Below are 17,418 nucleotides of genomic sequence, written 5' to 3' on the forward strand. Positions count from 1 at the left end.
GGTAGTCTTCGTTCCTCTGGGGTCTCACAGTCTTCGCTCCTCTGGAGTTCCACGGTAGGTGGCTGGCTGTTGTTCTTCCCGGGTCTCTTCCAGGCCCCTCTCGCGGTGGAACCCCGTCTGGCGGCAGCATTCTCCCGTCTGGCGGCGGCGTTCTCCCGTCTGGCAGCAGCGTTCTCGCTCTGCGTCGCTCTGGCTAAGTAGAAAATATTTTGAGGATTAAAAATTTAGATGAAAATAGAAATTCTTGAAATTTTCTATCGACTTAATCTTTAAACAGCTCTGTATTTCCTTATCAGAATTTAGAAAAAACATGATCACGAAATAAAACTAAGGATGTAGGCAAATAAAAGAGAAACTTGCCTAAGGCTTTTAGAATAAATTCATTCAACAAACACATATTTAGCATCTACTAGTTGAATTGTGATATTAATCAGATGTGTTGACTGGTATAAATACAACAAACATCACTACCTTCCTGGACCTTACATTCTAACTAGTGGGAAACCTCCTTCTGCACCTCATCCCTAATAAAGAAACCCTGTTGTTGGCCACAAAGTGAATTCCAACTTACAGTAACTGTATATTACAGGGTATGTGCTTCCAAGGCCCTCAATTTTTATGGAAGCAGACTGCCATATTTTTCTCTTGTGGAGCACTGGGTGGATTTGAATCCTTGACCTTTTGATTCACAGCTCAGTACTTAATCACTGAGCAATCAGCGTTCTTTTTAAGCAAGGAGAATGAACAATATGTGTTAGAAGGGAAAACCAGTCACTGTTGAGTTGAACTTGATTCCTGGGGATTCAGAGCATACTGCCTTCCACAGTGGTTGCACCATTTTACACTCCCACCAACAATGAATAAGGGTTCCAGTTTCTCCACAACCTCGCCAGCATTTGTTGCTTGCTGTTCTGTTAAATTATGCAATTCTGACTGGGGTGAGATGATATCTCATAGTTGTTTTGATTTGCATCTCTCTTAGAGCTAGGGATTTTGAACATTTCTTCATACGCTTGTTAGCCATCATAATGTCTTCTTTGGTGAAGTGTCTGTTCATATCCTGTGCCCATTTTTCAACTGGTTGTTCACCTTTATCTTGTTGTGGTGCTCAAGTATTTAATAAATTCTGGCTATAAGTTCCTTATCTGATATGTCATTATCAAATACTTTTTCCCAGTCCGTGGCTTCCCTTTTTACCCTGTTGGAGAAGTTTTTGGATGTGCATAGGGATTTGATTCTTAGAAGATCCCATTCATCTATTTTATCTTCTCCGGGTTGTAGGTTGCATTATTTCTTCTTGTGTCTTACATAGTCATTGCCCAACAGTTGGATGTGTGGGAAAAATTGAAAGTCCCATGGCTTAGGTCAGATTTAGACTCACAGTGTTACTCTTTAACACTTTGGAAAGGTCTCTGACAGCAAATTTTTTTCCAGTGCAACCTGTCTTTTTTGTTTTTTGGGTTTTTTTTGATGCTGCGACCTAGGGTGTAGATTGTGTATCCAAGTGAAAGGAAATCACTGACAATTTCAGTCTTTTCTCCATCTATTTTGATGCCTGTTGGTACAGTGATGAGAGGGGGTTTTTTCCTTGATGTTGAAAATGTAATAATACACATTCAAAGCTGTAGTCTTTGATCTTCTGCAGCAAGTGCTTCAAGTCCTCTTCACTTTCAGCAGGCAAGGTTATGTCATCTGCATAATTCAAGTTGTTTGGTGAGTCTCCCTCCAATCCTGACGCTGCATTCTTTTTTGTATAGTCGGCTTCTTAAATTATTTGCTTAGCATACAGATTGAATAGCTATGGAGGAAAGGATACAACTCTGAGGCCTTTCTTTATTTAAAACCATGCTCTATTTAGACCTCGTAGTAAGAAGCTGTGCTGCAATCCCAAAGAACTATGGTTCAAATCATCCAGCTGCTCCATGGGCAAAGAATGTTCAGTCTCTTCCTGTGCAATTAACTGCCTCTGAAAACCCACTAGAGGGTCAGCTTGATTGTTCACACCACCACCAACAACAACCCTGTTTGGTCAGTTTGGACAATTGATTCTTAGTCTATGAATAAGTAAGATGCATGAAGTATAGGTCTTGCATGAACATATGTGTTCAGGGATTTTATCCTTTTCAGTGTTAGCCATATAAACATCTTTCTGGTATTATCTTCTTTCAGCCAAGATCCATCATTCCATGATCTCTTCTGAATTTAGATGGAATTTCTGGCAGTTCCCTGTCAATGTACTGTTTCAGTCATTTGGGGTTTTTGGGGGGCTTTTTTTTTGTTTGTTTTTTGGGGTTTTTTAATTTGCTGTGTGCCACCGAATTGGATCCGACTGGAGCATCTGGTGGATTAGAACCACATGCCTTTGGGATTGCTGTGCAGCTTCTTACCGCTAGGCCACCAGAGCTCTCTTCAGCTTTTTTTTTTATTTAATTTTTTTTTTTTAGTGTGTGTGTGTGTGTGTGTGTGTGTGTGTACCATCAGATCAGATCTGACTGGTACAGGAGGAGATTGTCCCTCCTTTCCTGGCAGAGCATCTGGTGGATTCGAACCATCACCTCTGGGATTGCAGTGGAGCTTCTTGCCACTAGGCCACCAGACCTCCCCTCTCTTCAGCTTTTTTAACATTGTTTTTTTAACAATTTTCAGCATGATTTTACTTGCATGTGATATTTGTGGTAATTGAATTTTATGGCAATTTTGACATTTGTAGGATCACCTTTTTTTGGGTATGAAAACGAATATAGATCTCTTCTAGACTTTTGGCAAGGTAGCTGTCTTCCAAGTTTCTTGGTTGTGAAATGGCCACTCTGGTTGTAGTTGAAAACTGTAGGCTGTAGTAGGGGATAAAGGAAGGAGTAACAACAACAAATGAAGGGTCTTCCTGTCATCAGGTTATAGCTTAGGTCAGAGAACATATAGTGGTGATAATGGAATTATTTTGAAGGTGGGACCAACAGGATGTCCTGTTTATCAACAGGACATAGAGCAAGATTTCATGATGTTTTAAGGATTTTACTGCATATGTGAAGTTGCCATTAATTGAGATGGAAACAAAAGCTGTGAAGTCAGTTGTTTTTGGATAAGAGTTTAGAGACCAGGAAGAGTTCACATTTGGATATCCTGAGTGTGAGATAGTTCTTAGAGTAATACAGATGTGAAATGGCAGTTGAATAAACATATCTGAGTTGGGGTGAAAAATCTGTAGTAGAGGTACAAATACAGGACTTGCAGAATACAGAAAGCATGCGGCTTGATGAGATCATGGGGAAGAGAAGCAAGCATGATGCCAAGAGGCATTTCATCTTTAAGGTACCTTAAATAAAATTTCTTACCATTGTTGTTGTCATATACTTTTGAGTTAGAAACAACTTAGAACTCACCTTCCAGTGGTTTTGGAAAGGCAGGGAATTGCAAAGGAGGGGATTGCCCATCCTTCTCCCGCTGAGCAGCTTATGGATTTGAACCATCTATCTTTGTGTTGGCAGTGCAACCCTTACCTACTAGGCCACCAGAACTCCCTCACTTCTTACCACATTAAGAAGTAAAAAACTCACTCAAAAAAAGTGATAGTAGAGATAAGAACTTTAAATATTTTTGTAAGTTTTCCCCTATTAAGCAAGATATGTGCTTTAAAAAAGAAAACACAGCAACTGTGCAATGCGCATCCTTGATGACTTTATAGATTTCATTAAGAAATCTGTAACATGCATTGCCATTTTAAAAGAATTCATTATCTGTGCAGTTTCAGCTGTCTTCTTGCCCTATGCCATCTCTAATTTCTATAGTTAATAGTTTATATTATTACCTTCATTCCTTCTCAGTGCATTTATATATACTTGTATTTTTTTCCAAGATACTATTCTTTCCTCCCCCCGCCTCCAATTTGTTGTACTTTGTTTAACAGTGCTGTCTTGGAAATGCTCCCAGTCTTTTGTCTTCCTGTTTTTAACAGCTGCATCTGTTCTGTAATGTGGACTATTTATGTATATAATATCTATCTTTACAGACATCACACTAAATCTGGAGATTAGCGTTCTAGAAGTAGATCCACTTCAGAGGAACTTTTTAAGCTGTCTGAGATTCTCTGCTCTAAGATTCCCTGGGCTTATTCTTTTTTATAGAGAATTTATTCATTAGTTCCAGAAGTCTGGGAAATTGTTTGAAATAGTGTCCTAAAGGAATTTTCTGGCTGTAGATTGCTTAGCTCTAGGCAAAAGAGTTGTAAATTATAATTTCTTAAATTTTCTTTTGGAGAAGGACATCGTGCTTGGAAGGTTGGAGGGACAGCATAGGAGGGGAAGGCCCTCTATGAGGTGGATTGATTCAGTGACTGGGATAATCGGGATGGGAGTGTCAGAGACAGTGCGATTGGCACAGGATAGAGCAGAGTTTAGTGCTGTTGTACATAGGGTCGCTATGAGTCGCAAGTGACTCGACGGCACATAACAACAACAACATTGGTTTACATACAAATTTTGTATACATTATGGTTAACACTTTCCTTCATTCATATTGTGTTTTATGAACTTAATCCCCATTGAATTATGCCCACCATTACCCTATCTTTTCAGGTCCCCACCAAATCATGAATTTTATAACCTTGTAAGGGAGCTGTGGTGGTCTAATAAGAATTTGTGTTGCAGCCCCGAATGCAAGTGGTTCAATTCCACGAGCTGCTCCACAGGAGACTGTTATGCAATGATTAAAATGCCTCTGAAAACTCACTGGAGGATCAGCGATGAGTCGACTCAGAATCAACACCACATAACAACAATGGCTTTATTTTTTTTAAAAAAAGTTTCATTTATCTCTTGAATCAGACACTTTTAGCTAGCAGACATTAAGATATGACCAGTATCTCAAATCTGTGCGGCAAATTTCTAATTAAATGATTGCCATCTAGTCAGAACTAACTCATAGCTAACCCTTCTTTGGGTTTTACAGGATACAAAAATCAAAGATTGTCAATCTTTCTCCCTCAGAACCACTGGTGAATTTGAACAACCAGAGGAGTTCAATCCTCAGGTTAGCAGCACAACTCGATACAGTTCCCATATGGAACAGACAGGGAAAGTTTTCTATGTTCCCCCTGAAAAGGCGGAGTGGGGGGAGTTATTGTAAAGTATATTTATTTATGACAAAGTATATTTTATGATGGAAAACCTTATTCAACCTTCCTATATGTCAAAATAAACGTTGTATATTACCATCATGGAATAATATGATGCAATAAGATTACGTCTGGGGTATTTTTCCAAAAAAATGTTGATCTGTTCATGTAAAACCATCAGTGATGCCCAATTTGAGGGCCATTCTACAAAACAGCAATGTCTCACAGGTTGGAGAGTAAACAGAATACTTGCAACATGAAATCCTCAGTTGAATTCTGGGATAGGAAAAGGACATAACTGCAAAAAGTAATGAAATCTGAAAGAAGTCTGTAGTTTAGTACTGTGTCAGTGTTAAAGACTCAGTTTCCATAGACGATGCTACCATGAAGGGAATCAGTAAGTGGCATATAGGAATTCTCTGTCCTATCTGAACTTTCCAGTGGTCTCTTTGATATAAAGTCCTCTAAAAATATTGGGTCTCTGAGAAAATGATTCCTTCTCTCTTAAAGCTAAGTGATTCTCTTTTTCCAAGGCAAAAGGCCAGCAAAGTATTTTGTCTTAGAAATATGGTGTCATTGGTAGAGAGAGTGTGGATCAGTGAGGTAGGATAGAAAACCTATAAAAGCCTGTCTTCTGAGATCATGGACACCATGACCAGGTCAGACCTGACTGAACTCTCAGAGTGGATAGAAAAAGAGAAGGTCCAACCTTAAAATGAAAACATTCTGTCAAAAAATAAATGTTGTTGTTAGGTGCTATTGAATTGAGTATGACTCATACCGATCCTGTGAACACAAGATCTGAACCCTGTTCTATCCTCTGCCATCCTCCCACTTCCTGACACACAAAACCCCATTGTGGCAGTCGCTGTGTCAGTCTACGTGGTTGAAGATCTTCCTCTCCTTTGCCAACCTTTCACCCTTCCTATCATTATGACCCTCTCCAAGAAGTAGCCCCTCCTAGCAACATGCCCCAAGTATGGGGTATTCATTCATTATTCTTGCCTCCGAAGGGCACTCTGACTGCACTCTCTCCAAGACAAATCTGTTTGTTCTTTTGGCCATGCAAGAATGCTCAGTGCTCTTCTCCAACACCACAGCTCAAAAACTTTGATTCTTTTTCTGTCATCCTTATTCATTATCCAGCAAGTGATCAGAAAGGCCATGGCCTGAATCAGATGCACCTTAGTCCTCAAAATGACATCATTGATCCTCAGTAATTTAGAGAGGTCCCCAACTGCAGTTTTTCCCAGTGCAACATGTCTCCTTATTCCTGATACCAAGGGTGTTCTTTATGGATCCAAGAAAGATGAACCTGTTGACAGTTTCAGTCTCCTCTCCATCCATCATGATGCTGCCTATCGGTCCAGTGGTAAGAATCTTTGTTTTTTTGACATTGAGATGCAATTCATATCTGCTGATGGCTGCATTCCTTGATCTTCTGCAACAAGTACTTCAAGTCCTCCTTGGTTTCAACAAGCAAGTTTGTGTCATATGCATAATGCAGGTTATAGGTGAGTCTCTCTCCAGTCCTGGTGCCACACTCCTTTTCAAAGAGTCAGATTTCTATCTATGTACTATTTTAGCCATTTTTGAAATGATCTTCAGCAGTATTTTGCTTGCATGTGATATTAATGCTATTGTTTGATAGTTTCACCATTCAGTTGGATCATCTTTCTTGGGAATGGGAACAAACATGGACCTCTTCCAATCCATTGGTCAGACAGCTGTCCTCCAAATTTACTGCAATATACTGGTAGGTGCATCTCAAGGCTGCATCTGTTAATTGAAACAGGTCAATTGGTATCCCATCGATTCCTGGGGCCTTATTTTTTGCCACTGCCTTCAGTGCAGCTTCCACTTCCTCCTTTATGGTTGTTGCTGTTGTTATGTGCCATCAAGTTTGCTTGCAACTCCTAGTGACCCTATGTACAACAGCTCTGAACTCTGCTCTATCCTAAGTCAACCCCATTGTCTCTGGCACACCTACCCCCCCTTACCCCAGACACTGAGTCATGGATACACTGAGTCAGTCTTCACTGTCCTTTTGCATGTAGACCAGCAATAAGCACAGTCATTCTGAGAGAAACCCACTAAAAAGCTTTGCAAATGGAAGCCAGTAGTCACCCTAACCAGTCAGAGTATCTGTTACTCAAAATTATAAAACAATTCATGACCATTGAAATGTAAAAAGACAGATGAATGAAGTGAAAAGGTTAATAGCTCTATAATTGCTATAATTGCAGCTCCTCCAGTTGGAACAGGAAGCCTTATGCAGCTAAAGAGGAGGCTGTGCTAATGAGGAATGTTTGATGAGCCTCTGCCGCTAGCATATAGCAGAATACTGCAAGAGTATTAACCCAAAGACCCAATGACGAGAAAGATTACAAGTCCTCAAGTAAATGAAAGAGCATTTACGTGGAACTTCCCGCCCCATTCCTGACTGAATACATTGGAATTAGTTAAATATGTGCCTAAGATAACATACCGGTGACTGCCAAGATAAACAAGTCAGTCCTGGAGAAGGTGAACCAATGTTGCTCCTTGGAGACAAGGATTTTGAAACTTGATCTCACATAGTTGGACGGGTGGAGGGTCAGTGAGGGGGAGAGGAAGGCCCTAAATGAGATGGATTGACACAGTGACTGTGGCAGTGGGGGGTAGGTGTGCCAGAGATAGTAAGATTGGCTCAGGATATTTATGCATAGGGTCACCATTACCTGTAGTCAACTACACATAACAATATCAACAACAAGACAATGATAATTTTATGATTAAAAATCACTGTTACTCATTCTTCCTAAGAATTTGGAATCTAACAGGTTAATGAAAAGCTTTAGTTGGTGGAAAAACTCATGAATGGGTAGGCCATCTGGTTACAATTCTGGTTCCAGATTCCTGTTAGGAAAGTGGCACCCAAATAAGAACTGCCTCCAAATGTGAGTAGGCCAATTGGCCATAAACAAGCGAAAGGGAATTTTACTTTTTGAGGGCTGATATCCAAGGTTCTAGCAGATGTATCTCATGAAAGAGTGGTTACTTCTTTTAGACACTTACGTTTTAAAAGCTGAGATGTGCTTGACTGAGGACAGTGGTCAACACTTTTTTTTTTCTTTCTATAAAGGGCTAGATATAAATACTAAAGACTCCGTGGGTAGTGTATAGTCTCTGATACATTTTTTCCCCCCTAGACAATGTTTTAAAATGTAGAAGCCATTATTTTTTGTGTCCTTGACCACCTTTCCTTGTTTCATTATAGAGGCTGAATTTTGGAGATGTGCTTTAAAACAAATATTTGAAATTAACTTTCTGGATGTGGATTTACTGCCATTTGCAAAGATACTATATACTCATGATTTTTTTGTTGTTTGGGTTTTGGGATTTTTTTTTTTTTTGGTTTATTGGCTTGCTTTCAAAATGTTTATAAAGTTGATCACTTACTGCAGGCATTTGAGCACATTCATGGAAAAGAGTATCTGTAAATATACTTCTAAAGCACATTATAGCCTAAAAGTGTGCTATTCCGAAATTAAATAATTGAGTTGAAAATTGATACAAGGCGTAGTTTGTTTGTAAATAGACTATAATCATGAAACTAATTTTATACTGTAAGTTATAACTAGTGATAATTTTTTTAAATACTCAATTTATTTTCTTCTTTAACCCATTCATTGCTCCCTTCTCTTGTTTGTCTTGTTGCTCGCTGTGTAAGTTGATTACTAAAGTTGCATTCTTATCTTTGAAGGGTCTCACTTTATAGTTATATTACAGTCTATTCCTCTGGTTTGTAGTTGGGCTGTGGCATGACACCATTTCTGCTCATGGCCATTCTTCACTGCTTCCCAGTAGGTAGCCATTTAGGATTCTAAGCTATGTATAGAGTCATTGTGGGGGAATAATTTCCTTAGTGTTTTAGCAATAAGGAGTTGTTGTTGTTATGTGCCGTCGAGTCGCTTGCGACTCATAGCGACCCTATGTATGACAGCCCTAAATTCTGCTCTATCCTGCGCCAACCGCACTGCCTCTGACACACCCATCCCGATTACCCCACTCACTGAATCAATCCACCTCATAGAGGGCCTTCTCCTCCTGTGCTGTCCCTCCAACCTCCCAAGCATGATGTCCCTCTCCAAGGACCTGTCCTTCCTTAAAACATGTCCAAAGTATGTCAGATGAAGCCCCAGAATCCTTGCCTCCAAGGAGCAGCCTGGTTTAATCCTCTCTAGGACGAATCTGTTTTCCTAGCAGTTCATAGTACATTCAATACTCTTCTCCAGCACCACAGCTCAAAGGCATCAATTCTCCTTCTATCCTTCCTAGTCATTGTCCAACTATCTGATGCATATCAAGTGATTGCAAAGACCATGGCCTGTATCAGATGCACCTTAGTTTCCAGAGTGACACAATTCAAATCTAACAGCTGCTGTGTGAGAGGAAGGTGGGAAATCTTCCCCTGTGCCTAACTGCCTCTGAAAACACACTGTTGTTCTGTCGAGTTAGACTTTGCCCATAGCTGGCCCTCTATTGGGTTTTCAGAGGCAGTAAATCACAAGGGAGGTGACTGCCCATCCTTCTCCTGTGGTGCACCTGGTGGGTTAGAACCTCATACCTTTGAGATTGCAGCACAGCTTCTTACCAATAGGCCACCCAGGCTCCCTAAAAACCCACTAGAGGGACAGCTGTGGGTTGATTTCCATACTCAGTAACAACAACAACAATAAAAACAATCCTCCACTCCTCCACCTCAAAAAAGAAGTGGTTTGATTATATGCTGTGGATTTTACAGTATACTTTGCTTCCTTTGTATACTTATTCTAAGACTGTAGATAAGTACACCTGTTTAAAGCTTTGAGTGTATATCTCTTTTGTTCTCAATTTGAATAATATTTTGCATGTATTTTTCCAGAGCTCCTACAGTTAGGGCTTTTTACATACATGGTTAAATGATAGTGAATTCTGCTGTAGATGATATGGTAACAGAATGGTGTCAGATGAAAACCCATTTAATTTGTTTTAGCACTGACTACCTATTAACATCTTGGACAATACTTGGAACTATTAGTATTTTTTTAAAAATCTTATTTTAGCCAAATAAACTTAAAGTTTAGAAAATTATAATGCATTTCTTAGTTATTGTTTTTGTTGTGTATGCCTTCTCGTTGGATTCAACCCAACCTGACCCTCCAGTGGGATTTTGAAGACAGTAAAGCACACATGGGGGATTGTGCATCTTTGTCCACTGGAGCAGCAGGCAGATTCGGACCATGGGAGGGCTAGGAGTGCAGCTCCTTACCACAGGCCGTTCGTTCTTTAAGAATTCGTTTTCATTAAAAGGGTGTCTCTTTTTTAGTTCTTAAAAGTTGCTTGGGTTTTTATTAGCGTCTCTTATGTTTTAACACATTGACACAAATGACGGCAAATGTGTTTCTAAGCACAGTCGTCAATTTATAAAGTGTGAGGCAACGTGTTAAAATAATTAAGGCCTTTTATTTAAAAAAATATATATAACAATGAAGTAATTTTTCTTTTACTTTTCAAAGAGAAGAGCAAACTGGGCAGGGGAAGGGGTGGACAGGGAGAAAAGTGCAAAAATGAATGAATGGAAACCCACAATCTCTGTAAATGTTCATTGAAATTAATAATAGTGAAAGAAATAGATTCTATAAAAATGAAACTCTTTAACCAAGTGGTAGTTTCCTAGATGGGATATGGGCTTAGTTTCCCAGGGGCATGCTAACAAAAATATCACAAGTAGATGGCTTTAAAGAACAGAAACTTATTTTCTCACAAATCTGGGGACTCAAAATCCAAAGGTTCTTGGCCATGACCCTCCATTGGGTTTCCAAGGCTGCAAATCCTAATGAGCAGAACCAGTGGAGATGGCGTAGCCTATTGGTTATCGACTGGACCTGCAGAGCAGCTTTTTCTTTTTCTTTTTCAGGAATAACCCCTTAAATGTATTAAAAAAGGAAAACTGTATTTCCTAACAGGATTACTGCATCAACAAATATAAGGGCCAGGAATTCAAGACATGTTGTGGGAAGGATACAATTTAATAAACATAAAATAAATCAGAGTAAAATTTCCTTATATAAATGGTTCTTTCTCCTAAGCAGATTACAATCTATTGTTGATGTCACCCAATCATAAAAGAGAGAACTTTAGTTAAGTGTATAAAGAGAAAATATTGATACAGGATTTATTATTTTTTAAAAAATCTTTTGAAATGCAACATATAATTTCTTAATCAGAAGCTGAGCCAAAAATGAATCTATTTAATACTGGTCTCAAATTAATTTTTGAGTTTTCAGTAAATGTGACATTATTACTAGAAGAATCTTAACATTCTTTTTTCAGGAAACATGTGTCACAATTATATTAGCATCTATCATGAAAGTTGACGTGAGACTGAGTGAGTGAGTGGGTGGGTGAGAAAGGTATGATATGTGGCATGGATGTATTTGTCCATGTTTTCTGGGGTCTTCAGGACAGCTGTCATCCTGTTGCTTGCTTTATTCTTTGAGTTGCTAGTTGACCAGAAGCCAGAAGGAACACTTTTAATGGATTAGTGTTGCGGTCCTCGCGTCCTCTCCTTCACCTACTTCATAGTGGCTGCGTTCTGTAGCCCTGCAGGGACAGCAGGGTGCAGATAGCAGTCTTCTGTCATCATGCATTATGGTTTTATGTGGTTTCTAAAGTCCACGGGATGAAATATTTCCTGGGACAGCTTGTCAAGGCAAATCTATATGGGGGGGGGGGACGTTTGTGTGTTGATTGTAACTGAAATAGTTTTGGCTTTATGAGGTCAGAATAGGTGAGATAAAATTGTGCTACTTCTCTGTGTTTACTTGACCTTTCTTTTGGAATTCTTACAGGCAGCAGTATCTGTCCAAAGATCACTTTAGTTCCACCTTGCTTGACAAGCAGCACAACCACACTGGTTGATCAGAATGTATCTGATGAAGAGGCTCAGGGAATAAATGGAAAAACGCCAGCAAAACACTCAGCTGCAAGTCCAAAGCCACAAGGTATGTGTTTTGTGGGTTTATCATCTGCTGAGTGCCGCCCACTGTGAAGGCTACTGAATATTATGAGCACAACAAAATGTTTAAGGTAAAATAGAGAGAAATTGGGTGAGTTTATTTTTCAGAGAAAAGTTAATCTGTGAACTTTCTCAGGCAGAGCTAGTTGTTTGCTCTGCTCCCGAAACGCTTTGTGCATTGTCTGTATGGTTTTTCCATGTTGTGGAAAAGGTTTACTTGTCCCCCAACAGGGACATAATGGTCTCTTCATATTCTCTTCGTGTCCTGTGCACGCTATAATGGTAACAAGTGAGTGATATTTGGAACTATTATCAGGAATCACTGTGTCTTGGTAGATGAAAGACCTCCTTAAATCATTTACAAAGATTAAAGGTAGTTTTAAGCTATAAAAAGAGAGGAATTGGTTCCTCAGTTTGTAGGCAGGGAGAGAAGATAGTGGCAAGCTCAAATGTTGCTCAGTGACGGTTTTATTTTACAAAGAAATAAATTTCCAGTGACCTGGTTTTACATTTGAGGGTATTTTTTTTTAACAGACAAAGCCTTTTGAGATGCAATACAGAAGCTAAAACTACATGAGAGCTTAATGTTGTTTCTTCCTAATGATTTTCTTATTTTTAATGAATACTAAAAACAATATAGGGCATTTTTGGAAAAATTATTGCGTTTATTTTTTATTTATTTTTGTCTGGTTTTACAAAGAAGTGCCCTGGAGAATGCGTTGTAACAACTGGGTATTTTCCTTCAAATGTCTTTGCATATTAAAGATTTCTATATGGCCTGCAAAACATTTAAAATGGAGTCTTTTTAATTATGAGATTTTTCTTTGTGTATTTTTATATTGTCACTACTAGCAATATTCATTTTAATTTCCCATTTCCTTTAGTTCATAGTTCATTAGTTTTAGTGGGTTTCACGACTACTAGTAGCAGTGATTCAAATCCTAATAAAAACAAAGCAAAGCATGATATAAACTATTATCTTAAAATTTGTCATTCTAAGGGAGCTATGGTGTCCTAGTAGCAAGAAACTGCACTGCAATTCCAAAGGTGTGCAGTTCAAATCCAACAGATGCTCTGCTGGAGAAAATGTGCCATTTTAACACTAGTTCATTTCAGCTTTTATTGAATAGTGGTGAAAATATCCTAGTAATTCAGTGGATTAAACTTTGGACTTCTAATGGAAAGGTCAGAGCTTCAAATCCACCAGCCACTTCACAGGAGAAGGATGAGACAGTTTGCTCCATAAATACTTACCTCCTCCTCTGACACTGCATGGAGCAGTCACAGTTGGCCCTACCACAGTGACACTCTGGGGTACTTTGGGTGGGTACTGATGACAGTGGCAGTATCACAGGGCATGACTTATCAAAAAAAGTCATATAATTTTTACTTTAAGTGAGTTTCCCAGCCATAAGTTAATGGCCTTTTCTTTTCCCACAACATTCATGTGGCTATAAGTGTAGGGATTTTTTGAAGGTTACTTAAGCTATTTTATTTGCAAAATATAAAATTCCATACTGTTCACTAGATCTGCATTGATGATGATTAAATATGAGCTCAGAATATAGGAAAGGAATTGAGTTTAAATTTATGTAATTGCTCTGATAGAAAGCGCCTATTTAATTTTTAAAAAAGCCTTTATTTAAAAATGCATTGCATTACTTCATCATTCATCAGGATCACTGTATTGTAATCAATCACAAAGGTGGCCTTCCTGACTTCCCTCTGCTAGCTAATCCCATTCCGAAGGGAGATGACATTTGATCTCATTCTTACTGTTTTCAGGCATTTCAAGTCAATGCATTGATAAATATATATTTAAAAGAATATGTAATTTCTATCTTAAATTTGGATCAGGTACATATAACTTTGGAATAGTACCAGGCACCTTCATATTACTAAATAAAACACACAGAGTATTTGAAACGCATTTTTCAAACTTCCATGACTCATTATTTTAGTGTTATCTGGCCCCTCTAAAATTAACCCCATTGTCAATTCTGATATTTCATTTTCTTCTATCCCTACTTTTTATTTTCTCCTTATTCACTAAAATCTACTCTACTATGTATTATACTGCTCCTTCTTGGACTACAACAGCCTCAGCACATGGTAGGCCTTCAGTAATATTTATTATGTAAATTTGTGCCACATCCTATAATTTCTATGACAACTCACAACACCACAGAATTATCCTGCCTGAAATGTCAGTAATAAGAAACCCTGATCTAGATCCTAAAATTGAACATATCATTAAACTTTTCCTCATACAGAGTGCTCATAAGAACATAGCTACAAATTGGTAATTATAAAATGCAAGGCCGAATTAAATATTTTATTTGTTGTAATGATCTACTTATTTGTCTGAAACAGTGTCATACACACGCTCACACACACACATTCGGCCCAGTGGCAAGAAGCTGTGCTGCAATCCCAAAGACACGCGATTAGAGGCCACCAGCTGCTCCTTGGGAGAAGGATGGGCAATCTCCTCCTGTGTGATTAACTGACTCTATAAACCCATTGGAGGGTCAGCTATGGGTGGGTTGGTTCTGACTCTACAGTACACAGCAACAACATTATCAGCAAATATTAACTAAATATTTCAGAAGAATTCTTTTTGGTTTTAAAGGGGGAAAGAGCTAACATTTAATTAGAGATTAGATAAACTTATATTTGTGTCTGTGTTGGATAGTGGATACTGAAATGGTTTTGTTCAGTAGTTAGGGTTTATTTTTCCTTAGCTTTAGAAAACACCCTCAGGCTTTGCAAAACAATGGCTTATTCATTTCATTCCAATCCTACCAGTCAGAACAAACAAATAAATTACTGAGTAACTTACAACATGTCTTTCTTTTTGTTCACCACATTTCATATTGGCCTATTTCCTGCCATGCTAGCCATAACTTAAAATAGCTTCCTTAGCAATTACAGTTAATAGTTCTTTTTTTGTCTTAGGAACTTTGATCTGCAGCACTCTCCATATGTTGAAAATACATATATATATTCCTTTCTCAAACATTAAACATTATTGTGTTAAAATTTTTCATGAACTTGGAAGGCCATATTATTGTTTAGGTAATTTAATGTAAATTTGAAGTACCCACATCTATATCATTTGCTTCCCAAGCAGTCAATGTGTAATGATTAATTTTTTAAAAGTATAAAATGTGATAAATTCCTAAACACTAATACTAATACCAAGAGGGCTCTGGTAACCTAATGGTAAGAAGCTGCACTGCAATCGTAAAAGCATGAGGTTTGAATCCACCAACTGTTCCATGAGAGAAGAATGAACAATCTCTTCCCATGTGAAAACCTGATGGTGGGTCACATAACCAATTGGTTCCGACTATGCCACGCAACAACAATACATATTCAAGGGAATGTTGGTGGCTTGTCCGTAAGGAGTTGGGCCGTCAACCCAAAGGAACATGGTTCAGATCTGTCAGCTGATCTAAGAGAGAAGGATGGGAAGTCTCTTCCTATGTGATTTACTGCCTCCGAAAACCCTCAGAGGGTCAGCTAGGAGTCACTCCTCTTGATGGTACATACCAACCACCATACCCAATACTGTTCTGGTGGCCTAGAGGTTAAAGAGTTGCACTGCCAATCTGAAGGCAGGTGTTTTGAATTCACCAGCTGCTCTAAGGAAGAAAGCTAGGCAATCTCCTCTCATGTGGTTTACAGCCTCTGAAAAACCCCTGGAAGGTTAGCGGTGATTAACTTCCTCCTTACTGGCAATAAGATTGAGCTTGAGGGGTTTTTAATTAATATCTTCCCAAAGAACCCTGATGGCACAGTGGTTAAAAATACTTCAATGCTACCAAAAGATTGGTTTGAGCCCATCAGTCACTCTGAGAGAAAGTTGTGAGAGTCTCTTTCCATAAGGATTTCTAGGCTTAGAAACCCTATGAGGCAGAATTGTTTGTCTTTAGTGGGTAACTGTGGTTCAGAATTGACTTATGCTTTCATGTATAACCATCTGTTAGTTTGTCATACTGTGGTGGTTTGTATGTTGCTGTGATACTGGAAGCTATGCCAGTAGTATTTAAAATACCAACAGGGTCACTCATGGTAGATAGGTCAGCAGAACTTTTAGACTAAGACTGATGAAGACACAAGACTGGGCATCCTCTTTTCAAATAGCAAGCAGGCCCCTGAAAACCCTATGGGTGGCAGCAAAACACTGTTGATATAGTGCCAAAAGATGAGCCCCTCAGGTTGCAAGGCACTCAAAATGCAACTGGTGAAGGGCTGCCACTACAAAGTAGAGTCTATCTTAATGACATGATTTAGGTAACATTTTCATCCAATGAAAACAAATAATAGAACATGAAGTGCAAGAGTATGGCTATAAAAAAACTGGAAGTTGTGAAAAAATTAAATGCATAAAAATCAGCATCCTAGGCATTAATGAAGGGGGGTCTGGCTGTTTAGTGGTAAGGAGTTGCATTGCCAATCCAAAAACACATAGGTCAAATCCATCAGTTGTTCCATAGGCTAAAGAGATTTACAGCCTCTGGAAATCTACTGTAGCTATGAGTCAGTTCCACCTTGATGGAATATAACAACAACAGGCATTAGTGAACTGAGATTGGCCATTTGGAATCAGACAGTCATATGACCTACAATGGTGAGATTGACAAATTGAAGAGGAATGGTGTCACATTCATCATCAAAAAGAGCATTTGAAGATCAGTCCTTTTGTACAAAGTGGTCCAAAATAATATCCATACACATATAAGAAAGATCCATCAATACAACCATCAAATAACTACACCAGCCGTTAAAGCCAAAGATGAAGAAACTGAGGATCTTTGCTGACTTACTGTAGTCAGAAATGCATCAGAACTGTAGTCAAGGTGCATTAAAAATGACTGGTGATTGACTGCTAATGTTGAAAACAAAGAAGGACTGGTAGGTAGAAAATACAGGCTTCATGACAGAAATGAGGCTGGAGGATAAAAAGTCATACAATGATCTGTTAATTGCAATACCTTTTAAACACACACAACACAAACCAAAACAACAACAGTAAAGGAGACTACACATATGGACTTCACCTAATGGGATTCACAGAAATCATATTGTCTACATCAGTGAAAAGAGACCGTGGAGAGGCTTAAAATCATCAATCAAAATAAGTCCATGGGCCAACTGTGAAATAGACCATCAGTTATTCATACAAATTCAAATTAATATAAATTCAGGAGAGGCAAAATACAACCTTGAGTTTATCCCACGTAGAAATAAAAACCGTATC

General features: G+C 38.6%; 1 protein-coding gene across 1 annotated transcript in view; it reads left to right on the forward strand.

Annotated features, from left to right (window-relative positions):
• Positions 1–11,989: 11,989 nt before the first annotated feature.
• Positions 11,990–17,418, forward strand: part of FGD4 (FYVE, RhoGEF and PH domain containing 4) — a 95,594-nt gene continuing 90,165 nt past the window's right edge. The window contains exon 1 of the mRNA XM_006902181.1: positions 11,990–12,138. The gene's annotated coding sequence lies outside the window, so the exon portion shown is untranslated. The remainder of the gene's footprint in view (positions 12,139–17,418) is intronic.

The sequence above is a fragment of the Elephantulus edwardii genome, unplaced genomic scaffold (genome assembly GCF_000299155.1).
Source record: "Elephantulus edwardii isolate Elephantulus edwardi_28Jun2011 unplaced genomic scaffold, EleEdw1.0 scaffold00377, whole genome shotgun sequence".
Lineage (NCBI taxonomy): Eukaryota > Metazoa > Chordata > Mammalia > Macroscelidea > Macroscelididae > Elephantulus > Elephantulus edwardii.